This window comes from Mycteria americana, chromosome 1, assembly GCF_035582795.1.
Source record: "Mycteria americana isolate JAX WOST 10 ecotype Jacksonville Zoo and Gardens chromosome 1, USCA_MyAme_1.0, whole genome shotgun sequence".
NCBI lineage: Eukaryota > Metazoa > Chordata > Aves > Ciconiiformes > Ciconiidae > Mycteria > Mycteria americana.
This window is the reverse complement of record NC_134365.1, coordinates 193,936,903-193,953,858: the sequence shown is the minus strand read 5'-3', so window position 1 is coordinate 193,953,858 and position 16,956 is coordinate 193,936,903.

The window sequence follows — 16,956 nt, the reverse complement described above, 5'->3', positions numbered from 1 at the left end:
TTGAAGTGCTCCAGTTAAACTAGTGCAACTGGAAGAACAGGTGCAACAATTGTCATCTCTAGCATCTTTTTGACCATTTTTGTAGCAAAAGCTCTAACTCAGTTACCATGGAAGACAAGAGGAGGCATTCTGGATAAGTGCATGATATACCCACCTCTTTAATAATATATTAATTTCTGCTTTTCTCCCTCTTGCATTCCCTTCCAAAAAAGCATATAATGGAACTAAATGAGACAGCAAATGACAAAAAGCATGACAAAAGGTAAGGAATGTCTTCCCCATAAGGAGGGATTAAATAGATAAGACTCTCTTCCACTCTTCAGCCTCAGAAAGAAAGACCCAAGGGAGAGTATTATAGAAGCGCATTAAATCCTGAATGTTACAGAGACAGTGAGTGGGGAAAAATGATTCACTGTTTCTTGTAATATTTTAGAGAGGTTCCACCCAACAAAATTTGGTGGCTACAAGGATGAAACAAAGTAGGCAATACCTAATCATCTGACCTAAAATTAAAATTGCAAGACTCACTACTGAAGGATGATGTGTATGCCAAACTAAAAAAGAAGTGAAATTCGTGGAAGAAAAGTCCATTACAATCAGCTGTTTGTTTCAACAGCTAGTTCAGAAAGCCTGGACTAGAAAAAGCTGGGAGGATTCAGGAGAAGGATCAAGCTGTTCATCTTCTCTTTCTTTTCTCTTCCCTACAACTCCACTACTGGGCACTGTCAGAGGCAGATCACCCAACCCAGAAGAGCCACTCTCATGCCCTAACAGTTGTACAAAGAGCCACCAGTCCCAGGCTTGGAATTGATAATATAAAGTATAAAAAACATAACGTGTTTTTTTTTCTTGGCCTAAGAGGGAATGAAGGTTTCCATTTGTCAGCACCCTAGGTCTCTGACAGCTGGCTTACCTGCACCTCACATCTGCCTAGACCTCCTGCTGAGGACTGCTTGAAATGGTAGCATGAGTCAATAGCCTTTTCCTGGCCCATATCCTGTGAAGGCATATGATCTGGACAGAATGAGTTAAAGCATCTGGAGAGAGGAAAGTGGGGACAGAGGTAAAAGATACTGTTGATGATTTTATTTACCTTAGAAACGTGCTCCATTTATTCTCTGCTGTTTGTAACAAAAGGTTAAAAGAATATTTATTGGGCTATCAAGTGTCTCTTTCACTGATGTATTTTTTTCTTCTGTTTCTAATGGCACCAAAATGATCCTGGCAAGAAAGAAACATAAATACCGAATTCTTTAAAAGTAGTAGCTCATGGGGATGTGGCTGGGCTTCTCTTCCATTTCTTGGCAAGAGACTTGGATTTCAATACAGCAAGCTACACTGTGCCCCACAGGGACTAGTCCCCAGTATAGTCAAGTCTGTGAAACAGAGGCTGGAGTAGGATCTGGCTAATCGTTCAGAACAACAAAAGCCTCTGTCTTCAGGGACAAAATGATGTTGATATGTCAGGAGGTTGGCTTCATAGGAGGTGTCCTCCTATGCCCACATCTCATAGCAGCATCACACAACAGTGCCACAGACCACCTCATCAACAGTGTGCCTTACACAGTCTCCTGGACACAAGATTCCTGGCCTCCCATTGTCAGGATCTTGAAACCCTTTCTCCCAGTAGGAGGAAGGGAAAGATTTGTACCCACCCTCAAAGACCATCAGCTGGAGAGAGATTCATAATGTCTTTATGGGCATCAGCAGCTGCCCATGCACCACACATACAGCAACTTTCATGTGCCCAGGACTTAGCAGAGGTGCCACACGATGCCCTCAATATCCCATGCAACCCTAATGCATCAGAGCGTGCAGTACAGCACAGGCACTCTCAGGGCTCCTCTGCACCCCAGGAGACTTCTTCCATCTCAGGTTGTAGTGTCAACCACTAACTTGCCGTGCTGCACAGGGGATGTGCTCATTTATGTCATGTCTTCCAAGACTTCAGAGACAAAAGTCTCAGCAGACCACGTTCACTTCACCTAAACTCCACTCAGATCCCAACTTCGGTGAACTTTAGTAACAAGGTCCAAAAGAACCCCATTTATGCACTGCATCATGATGGGCACAGACACCTAAATGTTGCTGAACAGAAGTGCAACAGAGGAGCGCAATTCTCACTGCTGATCAAGGGTCTACATGCTGTGTTCGGTTATGGGAAAAGCTTGGTTCATCGGCAGTTATTCTCAACACAGCAGGCCGTGCGCTGGGACCTAAGCCCGCCTGCAGGATGTACCCAGAGTGGTGCGTGGCTGCAACTGTTCCGCTGCTGACTTAATGTTTTTAACCAGACTGGCATCTCAAAAAAGATGAGTTAACGGTTGGACTCGATGATCTTAAAGGTCTTTTCCAACCTATATGATTCTGTGATTCTGTGATTCTGAGTTTCAGAGGTAAAACCCACTTCTTGCTTTTATGTAGCCAGGCTAAATGTGAGCAATTCAATAACTGCTTTCTCTTGCTGACAGATTTTTTCTGAACTAGTTGTATATTTAGACAGCTTGTCCAGGAAATTCAGATTCTGTTATCAGATATTAGCCTGAAGAGGTTTGTGTGCACACCTCCTGCAACAGTTGCTGCACCCATTTATTATTATTTCCTCAGCTGTGGTGATTTTCCTACCCTGCAACACTGCGCTCAGAACAGGACCACCAATAACAGCTCCATCTGAGCTCTTTTGGCTTGGTGCACTGCAGCTTAGATTTTCCTTTCCAATTTGGCTCTCAAACTGAAGGTGCTGGGGACATATTTCTCTCCCAGGAAATTTCAGTTTCCTCAGGAACTCTGCATTTGACATCCGTAACATCATTATGAATAGTAAGCATGATGCCAACAATTCAAAATTCTTGCAGCATTTAGGCATTGCCTGTAGTTCCCATCTGGAAGTGTCAGCTGTAGTAATATGTGCTATCCCAGTCTCCTCACAGAATCACAGAATCATATAGGTTGAAAAAGACCTTTAAGATCATCAAGTCCAACCGTTAACCTAACACTACCAAGACCACCACTATACCATGTCCCTAAGCACCTCATCCACACGTCTTTTAAATACCTCCAGGGATAGGGACTCAACCACTTCCCTGGGCAGCCTGTTCCAATGCTTGACAACCCTTTCAGTGAAGAAAAATTTCCTAATATCCAGTCTAAACCTCCCCTGGCGCAACTTGAGGCCATTTCCTCTTGTCCTATCACTTGTTACCTGGGAGAAGAGACCGACCCCCACCTCTCTACAACCTCCTTTCAGGTAGTTGTAGAGAGCTATAAGGTCTCCCCTCAGCCTCCTTTTCTCCAGGCTAAACAACCCCAGTTCCCTCAGCCGATCCTCACAAGACTTGTTCTCCAGACCCTTCACCAGCTTCGTTGCCCTTCTCTGGACACGCTCCAGCACCTCAATGTCTCTCTTGTACTGAGGGGCCCAAAACTGAACACAGTATTCGAGGTGTGGCCTCACCAGTGCTGAGTACAGGGGCACGATCACTTCCCTAGTCCTGCTGGCCACACTATTCCTGATACAAGCCAGGATGCCATTGGCTTTCTTGGCCACCTGGGCACACTGCTGGCTCATATTCAGGCGGCTGTCAACCAACACCCCCAGGTCCTTCTCTGCCTGGCAGCTTTCCAGCCACTCTTCCCCAAGCCTGTAGCGTTGCATGGGGTTGCTGTGGCCCAAGTGCAGGACCTCGCACTTGGCCTTGTTGAACCTCATACAATTGGCCCCAGCCCATCAATCCAGCCTGTCCAGGTCCCTCTGTAGAGCCTTCCTAGCCTCCAGCAGATCAACACTCCCACACGACTTGGTGTCATCTGCAAACTTACTGAGGGTGCACTCGATCCCTTCATCCAGATCATTGATAAAGATATTAAACAGGACTGGCCCCAACACAGAGCCCTGGGGAACACCACTTGTGACCGGCCACCAACTGGATTTAACTCCATTCACCACCACTCTTTGGGCCCGGCCATCCAGCCAGTTCTTTACCCAGCGAAGAGTACACCCGTCCAAGCCATGAGCAGCCAGTTTCTCCAGGAGAATGCTGTGGGAAACTGTGTCAAAGGCTTTACTGAAGTCTAGATAGACAACATCCACAGCCTTTCCCTCATCCATTAGGCGGGTCACCTTGTCATAGAAGGAGATCAGGTTGGTCAAGCAGGACCTGCCTTTCCTAAACCCATGCTGCCTGGGCTTGATCCCTTGGTTATCCTAAATGAAGTGGCTGGGAAGTTTTATTCTCCAACAAAATGATTGGTTTGAAAGCATGACCGCAACAAGTGCACATGTGTGCACACAAACACACACACACACACAGAATATTTTTTTTAGTATTATATCAATTTTATATAGATTTTATTATGCAATATATATTTTAAACTTTACATATAGTTATATATATAATATGTCTGTGCATTTTATATAGTATGTAATAGATCTCGATATACGTAAATTGTACAAATTTTATGTGTGTGCTTATATTTTTGTATCATATAATACAATTTTTTATTTATATGTAATTCATCAGATAAGATCACACGGATAAAGTGTTACAAGCTGGGAAGCAGAATTCAAGGTGTATTTGCCTGGAAGGAATCACAGCAGCCAGACCCACAGCCAAAAGCTGAGAATGCACCTCCCAGCACTTGAGGTCAGGAAGACTGATTTGATACTGGAACAGGATGCCCAGATACTGGAACAGGTTGCCCAGAGAGGCAGTGGAGGCCCCATCCCTGGAAACATTCAAGGTCAGGTTGGATGGGGCTCTGAGCAACCTTATCTAGGTGAAGAAGTCCCTGCTCTTGCAGGGGGGTTGGACTAGATGACCTGTAAAGGTCCCTTCCAACTCAAAGCATTCTATGATTCTATGATACACTCTGCTGGAGTCTAAAATAAGCAAACTGGTGGCATTCAGGACTGTCTCCCAGATGGTGACTTCAGCGGTCGCAGCTCCTGGGACCAGCAGCTGGAATCTTCCAGCTTGAGATTTTCAGTCCTGGTCTGCTGCAGGATGCCAGGGAGCAGCACAACCATTCCTCCAAAATACCTTGTGTTTGGAGAGCAGCAAGTAAATGCATTGAGAAAAAGAGAAGTTAAATGACAGAAGTTCTCCAAAAGTCCATGTTTCCGTGCCTCTTCTATTTATTTTATGTCCAGATTCTGCAGTAGCAGGATTTCCCCCTCCTGAACGCCTGCAGCCTGGGGGCTGGAAAATGATAACCATGACAGCAGCTTCTCCTTGCGCCCATCTCTTGGCTGCTGGTCTCTCAGCTCCCCTTCTGCGACTGCTGTGAGCTGGTTTTGGTCGTTCATTAGCAGAGTGGCCTGGAAATGTCCCCAAAGAGGGGGAAGGCAGCAGGCTTAGGCAGTGAGCATGTGCCTCCAAGGGCCGGTGACAGGGGATGCTGCCAGCGCCTGGGCCATGTGAGGCCTCGCTCCCTGCTCCCCAGACATTTTGAGAGAGTCTTTTTCATTTGGTGAAGGTATGAAGTGAAAAGCTAATCAGCTGCCCGGGGAATGAGGAAAATTGGCCACTGAACAAAGAAGAGCCGTCTGCTGTCGGATGCGGTCCAAGATTTCTCAAAGGGGCAACAAAGGTGCCGCTTTATTCCCACGTGAGCGCCCATGGACGTCGGCCTTAACTCCTCGGTGGCTCCTGGCACCCCCGGCCAGGGCAGCAGGCCAGCCCTTGGTCCAGCTCAGACCAGCCCTCGCCATCCCTCTGGAGCACTCAAACCGAACTTTCAGTCTGCTTCTCATTAAAGGAGCTGTGGCAATTAGTCGTAGAATAAAGTGAAAAGGAGAGCTCAAGGCGTAAGGAGCATCCTACCTGGTGAGTCACCAACATTGGCTGCAATGGGTCTTTTTCCTGCCGCTGTCACACAGGGTGAGGTGAACCTGTTGCTTAAAATAGATCGGTGGGTTGGAAAAAAGAGATAAATGTGTGCTTTAAAGAAAAGTAAGCAGGCCAAAAGGGTGCCTGCAGATTAGAAGGCATCTGTTTGTGGTAACAGTTTCACAAAGCCAGGCCGAATATTCACAAGATCTTAATTTAATGATTTGAGAACAAATAGTTCTATCATCTTCTCTAATTTATTTATTTATTTTGGGGTTTTGCTTCATAATTTTCTGGCAAATGTAAATTCATTCTCCTTTTTGCCTGGTGCTATCTCCCATTTTAAAGGGAAAATTTTAAAGGGATTTTAAAGGGAAAATGTCAGGGCCATATTTATCTTCCTGATATAGATCTTGATAAACTAGTCACACTGTGTGGATTTTATCATTAAGGAAAAAAACCACAACAACAAAAAAAAACAGAAAAAATGCACACCTGCATTTTACAATTTTCATAAAATGTTAAAGTACTGAAAATGAAATGCATCACAACTGACCAGGCGTTTTTCAGAGTCTAGTAAAATCAGCCCTTACGGCATCACTGAATTACACTGCAAAAATGGGAAGAAAAAAAAACAAACCTTCAGTGTTAATACAGTCATTTACAGCAGAGATATATCAAATTGGATATGGTCTGGGTTTAGCTGTCGTCTACATCCTTCTGTATCCTTTTACTTTGTTGCCTTCTTGTCTTCCTTTCACTGTAGCTGCTTCCTGCATTTCCTTTACTGTACTTTTTTGCTGCATGAAAACGTTGAAAACGTGCCACCTTCTGTTCTTTTCAGCTATTGCACAGTCCCACAAAAACTTGTAACCTCTGGAAATCTCTGTAAAATGAGTGCAGAGATACATGCAGGCACACGCACATGTATGTGAACCTGCATATGCACGCTTCTCTTAAATCCCTCTGAACCATCAAAATCTATTCGTAGGCTTTTCTTTAGTTACACTATTTGCACTCCAGATGTTACAATAAACATGCTTACTAAAGGGTTTCCAAGGAATCCAGAAATTAGGCCAATTCCGACCACTGTCACTAGAAAGTAAAGGGGGGGAGAGGAAGGTGATACTTCATCCAGTGTCTCTAATGACTGCACTGGACAAAGATCTGTACCTGCTTTTTTTCCTTCTTATCCTCAGCTCCTTCACCTCCACGCGTACACCCAGATATATGCACTTCCATTCAGAGCTGCTCTGGGAAAATCTCCCTCCTCTCCTTTCACTGATGCAGGGATGCTGAAGAGCTTCTGCCAGGGCACCCTGGGCATCCCCACTTGCACACTACCACAAAGTGCAGTGGGATGGGGAGATCAAAACACAGTTCCAGCCCCAAAGTTTTGCTTTTGTGTTTCATGACTTTTAACCTGAGTTTTTGTATTGCTGATGATTCCTTTTCACAAAAAAAACACAAGGGGCGTTTCTTACGTCACTACCGCTCCGCAAGTTTATGCCAGTATCTTCTTAGTCTTCTGTTATCCCAAAAAAAGCACAACGTTATGAGTATGAGCAGATTCCTCTGCATAGATTTTCCTACCTTTATTTCCTCTGTTGCCATTTAAAGAGTCTCCATAACTGTAGATAAACTTGGACTTTGGCAAAGCCTGGCTGGCTCTCCAAACTCCAAGGTATGAGAAGAGCTTTATTTTCTTTTCTCTAACCACTAACAAGTAGGTTGCTTGTTTCTAAGAAGCTAGGGCTGTGTTCAGGGGTCTTAGCTTCTTTTCACTGAAGACTTTGCAGTGGCAGACCACGTAGGCAGGAGATAGATAGTTCTGTGTTAGGTGATAGAGGTGAAGGGTAGCACCCATGAGTGAGGGTAGGGGGCTGGACACTGCCACAGAAATGGTGTTTGTGGGTCACCTTTGCAGGCAGATAGGGAGGCGGTCAGGGTACATCTCTCAGGGCTGCAGAAAAGGAAAGAATGTCTTTTTCTTTATCTGCATTTGCATGAGGAGTGTTTTCCTAAGCTCATAGCTGCATTCTTCTGTACCTTATACACATTATCTTGCTTTTATATGGTCTTGGACTGCTCTGTGTAGGGGATCCTGCCTGTCTGACTCCTTAGAGAGGGCACTTTCAGATATCTGAGTTGCAGATAGGGTTATTTATTCCTTAAGAGCACTGTAAATAGAATTAAGCCAGCCTTTATTTCTACTATACCCCCGTGGCAGAAGGGCTATCTGCAGACTGTAAAGAGGAATAAGTAATGAGTAAAATAAATATCCCTAGAAGGTGTATTTTTTTTCTCTGTGTTCTTTTAACCTCAGAGATACATGTTATGACAGGGAAGCCAAAGATCCTCTCTGCCTATTCCTGTGTGCCAGAAAGGTGTTAGCATTCCTAAATAGCTGGCCTTATATCACAATACCTTAAGGTGCTTTAATTCCTATTAGAAGTGAAGCTAGCCCTCTGCCTACTGTGAAATATGGGGAGCTTAAAGCTGATTTAAAATAATCTTTCCCCCTCCCTTCTAGTCATAAGTGGAATTTAGCTGGAACAGTGAATAGGGGCCCCATGTTTTCAAGGCATCTGTTTTCCCAGATAAGCTCTTGACTCGCAGGGAGTGGGAAGAGAAGAGTGTGTTGCAGTAAATCAGAAAGTCCATAAGGCGTGGAGCGGGGTCAGGCTTCTGACTGCAATAATCACTTCAGAAAGGATGTAAATGAGATAAGTCTTGTTCTTGGCAATAAACTGTGGTGGTCAGCACAAAACATTTCTTCTTGCCTTCCAGGGTCTAATGCCATGAGGCTGATGTAGCTGGGTAGAGCAAGGTGTCTCATGACTAGTTCTGAGAATGCACTGACTTTATAAAAGTGACTTTATGAATGCAGTGACTTTATGAACGCACTGACTTTATAAAAACTTACCCTTAAAATATGGCTTGAACAGCACTGCTTTTGCTGGTGCGTTTTCTTGCAAAATTATAGACTAGGTTAAAAAGCTGGATAGAAACCTGGACTTGTATCCAGACAAGTTGGTTTTGGAGACAGCTGAGTAAAGGCTGTGATGTCAAGAGGTGAACAGCTTTCAGTATCCCAAAGCGAATCCCACTAGACATTTCTCAGAAGATAACATGTGTTTGATTCTGAACTGCCACTGGGTCACCTGGGACATGTTTTGGGGGGTATTATTCTTTTTTTCCCTTATTTTTTTTACACACAAGAGTTTAAGCACTCCTTAGAGCAGACCGGCATAGGTCCCTCCGCTAGGATAACCCAAATCACTTTTTAAAACCCACTACTGTATTGACTGTCACAGAGCTTGGATACGCAGCTCACGTACGAGCAGCCTGCGCTGTGGAGAACCACCCGTGTGCGTGTGAATCTGGAGCTGACTCCCCATTACACCTAGTACCTGTCTGGGAGGTAGAAGGGGGTCTCCGAAAGCAGGACTGGCAGTTTCACAGTTCTTCATGAAAGCTTGCTTCGGCAGTGGAGAGCACAGCTGCCCGCTGGCTGGCACCAGGGCTCTGCACGGACAGCGCTGCTGGAGCCGTGCGCGCTTCCCTTCAACGTCCCGGACCCTGTCCCATCTCTAGGCAAAGTGGTGCTTCGCAAAGAGACAATGCAAGACCCTGGTAGCAAAAAGATAGGTAGAAATTACAGATGTGAAAGCTGCCACTGAAGACGCAGAATGCTGTCACGGATAATATTTCCAAAGGGGCATGTGATCTTTTACGCACATGCAGGGACGTGTTACCGAGACAGGAATATTCTGCAGGGTACTTTGTGTTCCTTTCCGTATGGGCTGCTATTTCTGAATAATCGCATAGAAGATAATCACAGATGTGGAATACACCTTTTCTAACCATAGGATAGAGGGAAAAACTTTTACTTTTTTTTTTCAAACTGTGTTGTTCCAAAGCTTCCTTGATGCTGCTTCAAGCTACAGCAACAGCAGTATATAGATACTGGAGGTTTAGCAGATTCTAGCTGCAAGATTCTGGGTCTTAGAGTATATTAACATCCCACATGTGACCCAGGTCAGAGGCACTGATGCTGCCACAGTGCGTCAACACTTTTTGGTATCTCAGTGGAGAGTGCATGCAGAAAACCTATGGCAGATATTTATAGAATAATGTACAAGTAAATGCTGTTAATACTCTTCTCCACAGAAACTGAAGCTGGTCTTGCTGCCTAAATGTACACCTGCAGTGTACTTACTGCAGCCAACAAGCTTTACTGAAGTCACCAAAGAAAGGGGAGGTGTTTGGAAATTTAGCCTTCCATGACATTATGTTGTAATTCTTAATGATCTCTGATGACTGTTTATTTATTTATTTGTCACTGCTCAGGCAGAAAGGTAAAAGCCTGTGAAATGGGAGCCAACCCCAAACTTACTTAAGAAACTGCTGCTGGTGGCAGCAAGGAATGAGAAATAGCCTGTAAGGCAGAGCACAGCAGCCCAAGACTGAGATGCTTGGTAGGGGCCAGCCTTGGCACCCCCGTGCTGTGTATAACCTTGAGGAGCAGCCTGCCTCACCGTTTGGATGGCAGAGGCCAGTGGGCTCCAGGTGCAGGACTAGACGGTGTCCAAGCCCAGGAACAGCATGAGCAGGTGGGGAATTAGGTCTCAGACCTGGGTTTCTGTCTGAGGCTGAGAGTGCCATGGGCACCGGCTCTTTCAAACCTGCTATTTATTTCTTCTACCTCACCAAGCCAGAGACAGACACAAAAGGCATGTCTGGTGCATGTAGAAGAAGGAAAGCTAAGAGAGATGCCCAGACATGGATGGCACTGGCTGCCAAAGCTCTCTGCCCCACCACCCCGAAGAGGGGAGAGCAGAGGTACAGCCCAGCCTTGGTTTTCACAGCAGGGTTGCAGGCTGGGCTGCTCTCAGAGGTGGCAGCAGGATGACTGCGGGGACCACAGGCTGAACCAGAACAGTGCAGAGGTGTTTTTAAACCACATCCCGATATGACTGAAAATTCATCTTCCTCATTCAGAAGTCAAGTCAAAATTGAGCATGAATGGCCTGGAAACGTGACCCACATCACAAAAATACATAGCAGGACACGTGCTCACATATGAGCAAGGGCAGATCCATGCTCCTTCCAAGATGTGTTGGCTAAATAAATGAAAACATCCTTTGTGTTTGCATTTTGTTATAGTTTCACCTTTTTTCTGTAGGTACAATGTGTAAACCATATAATCTGGGCAGGGTGTGTCTAAAGCAAGTACCATCAGTAGGGCTTTGGGGACATCCAGCCAGTCCCCTTCTGAAGGAATCAATATTCCCCTCTGCACCTAAGCCACTGAGGGGGCAGCTGAGTTGTCTTCTCTTGTATCATTTTGCTGGAGGTAGTTTTCTGCAAAACTGGGTTAGCAAGAGGGAAGATTCCTGCTACGACCACCGTGTCAAGGCTGGGTACGGCACCTATCCCTGACAGTAAAAAGAGGCACATTGTTCATCCAAACAGCTGCCTAAAAAGCTGATGGCTGCAAAGAGTCAGAGCTCCATGGCTAAATTTCTGCAGAAAGAAGAGATCAGCGTACATTACCTGAATAACTGTCCCACTGAACTGCTACAAAAGTCATCCCAATTTTACTCTTCTATAACAGGACAGCAGATGCTCTGCCTGCTGCCTGGGGAGGTACTGCAGCTCCTGACATTGAAACGTGGTGTAACTGAGCAGCTTCTCCTTTACAATAAAAACAAAACCCTCCTGACACTCATATCCTGTCTCCTTTCCCCCTTTCTCTTTGAATTTCATCCTTGAACATTAAAACCAAGGCATCAAAAAAAGTAGGACAACTTCTGATCTGCCAGTGGAGCTGACCTAAGCTTGCTTGCGTGTGATGGAGGTCGGAGCAGGACCTTCTCCCAGGCTTGGGAGAGGAGAAGGTTCCTTGTGTCTCCTGTTTCTCTGAGTTACTGGCTGAAGTGAATGTTTTAGATTTAATTTGCAGATCAGAAAAAGGAAAGCTGCCAGCGGCAGATAGGCACACGGCTAGCTGTGGTTGTACATGGTAGGTGATTTTTTTCTCCTTTTCTTTGTGAATCATTTTTTAGTATAATTGTGCAATCATCTGAAACATTAGAGTATCTCCATTTAACAAGTCAGGAAATGCAGGAATGAGGGTCAGTAAGAGTTATAAATTACTTCTCTAAATTTTGCGTGCATAAAAGGCTGGTTTTCCTTGATTTCATGATATGCTCCCAAATCCACAAACTGGATGTGTAACCTCTATTCTTATTCTTCTCAGCTAGCTGAAATTTTAGCTTTTACCACCGATATTTTTAAGATGCCTTTTACTTTTTAAACTTATTCTTATCTTTTGCTCCCATGAAAAGGAGAAGAAAAGAAAGCCCTAAAAAGACAATTGTGTTCATTACAGTCCAGGAGAATGGAGAAGCTGGGAAAGATCAAAACATTTGAAATATGTTAAGTTTTGTAGCTAATGTGTATTTCTTACAGTTGGTAGCAAGGAAAAATGGGGTTGTCTTTGGTTTTTATAATGAAATTGAAGGAAAAAAAACCCCCACCACTAACGATGGATTTGAGAATAAGACTCTAAACAGAACATCAGGATGTTTGGGTGCAATGGCAGTACCCCAAATACCCTGTATGATTTAGGCCAAGTTGTTTTCTTCCTCATTTCCAGCAGTTCTTTGCTTTCATCTGGGGTGAGCAAGCCACCTGCGTGCTCAGACATCTCCTCCTCTCCTGGCCATGGCCTGTCCAATGGCTTTTTCTCTCAGCAAGGCTCTAGTTGGTATATTTATTAAATTTGACCTACATTTCTTAAAGGTGCCAAAAGCTCTGAGATTCTGAAAAAGGTAGTTGACAAAAAAAACTAGGATGCATTATTACAGTAGGGTAAAATATTATGTCAATAGTACAATGCAATTATTGCTTGACCTAAAAAAAACATACTGTCTTATATAGGTCACTTTTGCAACATATTAAATTCTCAGAAGCAGTGCTGGTTTTGTACATTTTTCACAAATCTTAATTTTTTTTTCTTTTTTTCTTTTTTTTTCTTTTTGACATTATGTTAAGAAAATCACAGAATTGAGCCTACCCATTGGGAAAACGAGGGAGGAATCCATGAGAAAAAACTAAGGCTGGTTGCTTAATCCCCCCAAAATCCAGGCTTCTCAGTGAGAGCAGAAAAACCCATGGGTATATTGGTTTTCCTCTTTTAAACAGATTTTTTTTCCAGTAGATACACTACGGAGCACTAAATACAGAACATTTAAAGAAAATATAGACAAAAAGGACAATTCTTCACGGCAAAAGCAACTAGAACCTAGATTAACTTTTTAATTCATGATCTAGATTATAGTAAAGAAAAAAGTATAGTTTAAATTTACATTTTCAATTTAAATTGATGCTAAAGAGCAGTTATCCTGCTGTTAAGAGGAACTTTTCAAATTAGACCCACACTTCATGGTCTGCTATTGAAAAAGGATTTCAAAATCTAATTTTCTGAAATGTCAGAAGTGAAGTATTGCCTTTTGTGTTTGTCACAATTCCCTGTAACCCTGCAAAGAGGATATCACCACGGTGCTTATTTGTAAAATGTGCTTTGTGAAGCTGTCCTTTGTACCCTTCTGCCAGGCAGAGGTGAAAGAGTGCCGGAGGAAAGCGAAAGAGTTTGGTCTTGTTAGTATTTAGGCAGATTAAGGGGAAAAAGCCTTTTGGAAGCACTTCAAGCCAAAGAACAAAAACTACTGCTGGTGCTCGAAACACTGTGAAAGCCTACAAAGTTCAAATGAAGCTACTGAAAGGAGAGATAACATATATTCAAAATAAAGCAAGTTTGTCTCCCTGAGTTCGGGGTTCACTAGTTCCTCCTTACCCATACATCAATCTCAGACGGTGCTTTCCACGTGCTGTACTGGACTGTGGGTCAACTGAAGGATCAATAGCGTACCTGGTGAAAAGTGGCTGATGAGTAAATAGGAAAGGACTTTGTCTTTAGAAAAAGAACAGGCACATAAGTTGTTTTAGGGTGAGTTTTCTGTGTTCTCTCTTTCATGTATGTGCTGGAGACCTTCAACTGAGATTATTTTATTTTATTTTATTTCATTTCATTTCATTTCATCTCATTTCATTTCATTTCATTTCATTTCATTTCATTTCATTATTTAATTTCATTATTTTATTATGTTATATTTTAATGTGGCTTTGGACTGGAATATTTTGCATTATACTAGAAATGAAAATCCCAGCCAATATGAAGAACCTGTGATACTAGAGAACTGGTACAATGATTATTTTATACAAACCCAGAGACAGACAAATAAAGCATAAGGAATTTTAAGTCTAGTTATACGAATGGTTATGTATACACTTGCTCTTTTGTGTTTGTGAGAGACAGTGAGAAAAATACCTATTTAATTGCACTTACTGGTTTATATTTTGGAGAAAAAATGCCTTATTAAGAGTCAGAACACCTCCTTAAATTCAAGTATAAAATGATTATGCAACATATTGCTATGGATAGCCATTATGTACACACATATATTTTCATACTTCACAAGAAAGCAAAAATGTGCAAATCCAATTAAAAACAAGTGAAAGCAAAAAATGGCTTTTGGAAGGTCCCCTTTAAAAAGCAATCTGTGAAACTGTCTTACTGTGAGTTCATACATGGCTATTTGTATAGCTGTACAAACAGACCTCGGTCCCCTGACAAACAAGCCAGCCCCGACAACGGAAAGCCCCTCTCCTCCCCTCTGATAAAGACTGGCACAACAGCAAGATTTTGGTGTGACCCCACAGTGCAAAGTTGCTTTTCCTGTGACTTCAGGAGTAGGAAATCCGTGCTGGTTGTGGCACAGTCTTCTGCACATTGTTGACTTTTCAGCTGGGAGAACTCCGTATGTGTTTCTCAAGGAAAGGGCATTGACCTTGCGGATGTTGATTTTTTTAATTATAATTTTTTATTTATCTGGAGCAAAAATAAAGGACCCGTTCATACTTGTTTCTTGTTCTGGTTTAGTGACTGAGATTGCTCAGTGATTGCATCAGTGTCGACCTTGGACTGCAGCCGTGTAAGACCTAGCAGTGGAACTGTCTCTGAAAACGACGGGAGCCTTAGCATGCTCCACAGCTACTGCTGCTCTTAATTAACTTCCCCCATTATCTTCTCTTTGTTCATGCAAGAGTGAGAAGTCCCTATTTTACCAGATGCAAGTTTAACAAGCCTCTTCTGCTCCCCGGGGAGAGCATGAGGCCTGTTCCCAAGAGAACTGCTTCTTCCACAAAACTTTTGTCTTTGTCCTGAGCACAGACCAGCTTCATGGTGGAAATCTCTAGTCTTCCTCACCACCTAGCTTGGGTTTGGGAGGCCAGAGGCCTTGAGGAAAATTATGTGATTTTCGCATGGAAATAAATCACTTTTGTCAGTGCGTAACTGCAGAAGGAATGAGAGGGTGGGGAGGCAGGGCAGAGTGAAAATAACTTTGGTCTTAACAGTTCCCATTTCTAATCTCCTGTAAAGATTTCCCAAAGGGCATGGATTTGGACCTGAAGTTCCACAGGTCCTCATTTTCCTCACCTTCTCCCTCCTGACTGACAGCTGAAGCGAGAGTGGGAGCCAGAAGAGGAAGGGTGAAGGCAACTGTCTGTCTCTTGGAAAAAACTATGCCTAGAGCAGGCAAAACTTAGCTTTTGCTGATGAGTATGAAGCCAGAAACATTCCTGTTGCTGCTGGTACTTTCTGCGACCACCAACGGACAGAAAGTACTTGCCATCCCTCTGTTTTTGTCGCAGACGGAGCTACCACACTGTGACACACTCAGTATAAAATAGTGAACTGGTGTCTTGACACCTTACACCTTCTCTTCCCCTACCTCCTTGTCTTGAAGCAGCTCTTGCTGGAGCTGCTTACATCTGAAGAGCAAGGCAAGGGATGTCTCTTAGGCAAGGGGTGGGGTGAGGTGGAGGTCCCTTCCCCCTCACAGTGCAACATGGCTGTGGGCAGTGAGCCCTTGCTGTGAGCATTAATTCACCTTAAAAATAACGGAGTGCTCATTTAAGGCATCCATTGCTAATAATTAAAGACACAGAATTAAATGTGCTGTATTAAAAGGCAGTTTATCCCCAGAACTTGTGGGCAGCCATGTGATCACTTCTGGGATTTAACCTGTCTGTAAATCAGATGGGCATTTTTCCATTCTCATGAGTCAACAAAATTATGTTTGGGAGGCAACGATCCAGTAAAGGCTTGCAAAAATGAGACCCGATGAGAGTTTCAGTTTGTTCTTTCCTTTGCCTGTAATCAAAACTGGTTCCTGCACAAACAGTTATTCCTCAGATATAATTTTTTTCCCCTGTTTTTGAGTATCCTGCCTTTTAAGATATTGTGTGTCTTTCCTGCAGTCTGGAATGCCTTCAGCTGACGAGTCATCTTATGTGCTTATGCTAAGATGAGACTAATTACACTCTGGAAAAGCCCTCTGTCTTGACCATAAAAGAAAATTGGGCTGAGTAACTCAGACAGAGACATTAATTTTATTTCCACTTAAGTTAAAGCAGATGAATGCCTTCAAGCACAAGATTGCGACTGAGATGTACAGCAAGATTTCCAGCACAGTTCCTTTGGTGCTATCTAAATCAGAAGGAGCTTTCTCTCACCTTTGCTGGACCGCAGAGATGCCTGGAGTTAAGTGATGGCATAGAGAAGGGAGCTGTCACTTGCATTTGTCCCCATTTAGAAGTGCTTTACAGCCACTCTTTTAGCCATGGTGTCTTGTTTGATTTGGGGATTGCCTTTGCAGTATTTGTGAAAACTTCTCTCTGCACATGAGTTTTAGTTGCTATCATGTGAAAATATTGAAGCTTGGAAGAGAATGAATGAATAATCAAATGTAAAATTGTGGCTTAGTCCAGAATGCTAATAGCCCCACAAATTAATAGCCCCAGGCTATTAATTTGTGCATCACTAGCATGTCCATCATTATTGGTTGCACGGTTTTGCAGGTTATTAATAAATAACCAGGATGGGTAATATTCTTTGCTGCAATGTGCCATCAGCCCATTTCTTACAACCTGCACCTCAAGGGTAGATTGACAGTGGCTGTTTGGTATTTCTGTTTTGCAGATGTTGTAGAGTTTT